A 2,500-nucleotide genomic window follows, 5' to 3' on the forward strand; every position below is an offset into this window, starting at 1 on the left:
TGAATAACAGATGGGCTATGGGTTACAGGTGATCATGGTGAATAACAGATGGGCTATGGGTTACAGGTGATCATAAAGGCCTGACTGCTGCAGAGATGGTTGTCCTTCTGGAAGGTTCTCCCATCTCCCAGAGGAACTCTAGAGCTCTGTCAGAGTTACCATCGGGTTCTTGGTCACCTCCCTGACCAAGGCCCTTCTCCCCCGATTGCTCAGTTTGGCCGGGCGGCCAGCTCTAGGAAGAGTCTTGAGGTTCCAAACTTCTTCCATTTAAGAATGATGGAGGCCACTGTGTTCTTAGGGACCTTCAATGCTGCAGAAATGTTTTGGTACCCTTCCCCAGATCTGTGCCTTGACACATTCCTGTCTCTGAGCTTTACGGACAATTCCTTCGACCTCATGGCTTGGTTTTTGCTCGGACATGCACTGTCAACTGTGGGAACTTATATAGACAGGTGTGTGCCTTTCCAAATCATGTCTAATCAATTGAATTTACCACAGGTGGACTCCAATCAAGTTGTAGAAACATCTCAAGGATGATCAATGGAAACAGGATGCACCTGAGCTCAATTTCGAGTCTCATAGTAAAGGGTCTGAATACTTATGTAAATAAGGTATTTCTTTTGTTTTTTGGGGGGGGGAGCATGCCAAGCGTAGTGAAGGGTACACAAATAGACAGGTTATGAAAACTTAAATTCAGTTAAAGCAGGGGTTTGCAGGGGTTATGGCACTTACATTTAGTTAAATTTAAATGTAGTTAAAGCAGGGGTTTGGTGGTGGCTTTCTGAACTATTAGAGTTAGACCAACAGTTTAAAGTAATACAGAAATTGTTGGTATTTCAGTTGAGTTTCGGATATATTGACCAAATTATCAGGAAAGTTCTGGACATATTTCCCACTCAAAATGCACCAGAAACAGCTATTTCACAACTTTTTCTTTTAAAAGAACCCCCCAATATGCAACACAAAGTTATGCCCTTGCTTGTAAGAAGTCAAAACAGAAAGCAGTAACTTAATTTGCCACCTGCTACAGAATCACACAGTGTTCAGAGACTGCAATAATAATCAGGGTCCTCTGTCCTTCACTATCAACAGATATGAGTTTATTCCATAACATTCAGCTTCTAGTCTTGTGACCATCAACCCAAGTGTCACAAACAGAACAGTGGAAATCATGTGTTTTACAGAAAGGAAAACATATAAATATGCTAAACTTGTGTGAATCTCTAAACTGATTATGAACTTTATTCATCTTAAATATTCACATTACACAGTCAATTCAGGAAGTGAACTTAAATTCCAATTCAATTTAAAGAACGATACAGAGAGATAGAGAAAAAGAGAGGGAGGGGTCTGACTGGACGGATCCTTAAATAGGAGAGTTGGGAGAGGTAGAACTCAACTCACAGGCAGGACAGAGAGAGAGAGAGAGAGAGAGAGAGAGAGAGAGACCCAGTGAAGACCTTTGAAGATCTCTGAAGAAGTGAAGCTACAACTGAAGATTTCAGAAGGTGAGATTTCAACATCTGTTCATCTAATACTGTACCTGAGTGCATCCCAAATGGCACCCTTTTCCCTTTGTAGTGCACTACTTTTGACAAGGGCCCATAGTGAATATGTGTCCCTGGTCATATGTAGCTCTGGTCAAAAGTAGTGCACTACTTAGGGAAAAGGGTGCTATTTGGAAACTCGGTCCTGTGGACCCCAATGGGTGCACGTGTTGGACCGAGTTTGGGAAACACTGTGCTAAGGAATTCAAGTCTGCTGACAAAACTCAGGTCTCATGTCTTCAAACAAGTACAGTAGATTATCCTAGCACACAGGAATATGTGCGCTCCGCTTGGGGTCCCCAGGACCGAGTTTAAAAACGCTACCTTAGCAGTTGCATACGTTATATACATAGCATAGGGTTTCCTGACCTCCCAAGTACCCCCAGCCGCTCCACTGATTTGATATATTCCAGTACAAGCACAGCTGATCCAGCTAATCACCAAGCCGTTCATTAGTTGAATCTGCTCTGATGTGAAAGTACTGGAACACATCTGATAAGTGGAATGGCTGGAGGTCCACTTGGAATAAAGGGTTCCAAAAAGGGTTCTTCAGCTGTCCCCATATGAGAACCCTTTAGGTTCAGGTAGAACCCTTTTACGGTTCCAGGTAGAACCCTTTAGGTTCCAGGTAGAACCCTTTTGGTTCCAGGTAGAACCCTTTAGGTTCCAGGTAGAACCCTTTTGGTTCCAGGTAGAACCCTTTTAGGTTCCAGGTAGAACCCTTTAGGTTCCAGGTAGAACCCTTTTGGTTCCAGGTAGAACCCTTTAGGTTCCAGGTAGAACCCTTTAGGTTCCAGGTAGAACCCTTTTAGGTTCCAGGTAGAACCCTTTGGGTGCCATGTAGAACCCTCTGTAAACCGTCTGTGGAAAGGGTTCTACATCGAACCCAAAAGGTTTCTTCCTGGAATGAAAAAGTTTATACCTGGAGCCAAAAAGGGTTCTTCAAGTGGTTC

The 2,500-nt window shown here is 43.3% G+C and overlaps 1 protein-coding gene across 1 annotated transcript in view; it reads left to right on the top strand.

Moving 5' to 3' along the window:
• Nucleotides 1-1,412: 1,412 nt before the first annotated feature.
• Nucleotides 1,413-2,500, top strand: part of LOC121554671 (galactose-specific lectin nattectin-like) — a 5,278-nt gene continuing 4,190 nt past the window's right edge. Inside the window, exon 1 of the mRNA XM_045220688.1 lies at nt 1,413-1,508. The gene's annotated coding sequence lies outside the window, so the exon portion shown is untranslated. The remainder of the gene's footprint in view (nt 1,509-2,500) is intronic.

Source organism: Coregonus clupeaformis, unplaced genomic scaffold (assembly GCF_020615455.1).
Source record: "Coregonus clupeaformis isolate EN_2021a unplaced genomic scaffold, ASM2061545v1 scaf5016, whole genome shotgun sequence".
Classification (NCBI taxonomy): Eukaryota; Metazoa; Chordata; class Actinopteri; order Salmoniformes; family Salmonidae; genus Coregonus; species Coregonus clupeaformis.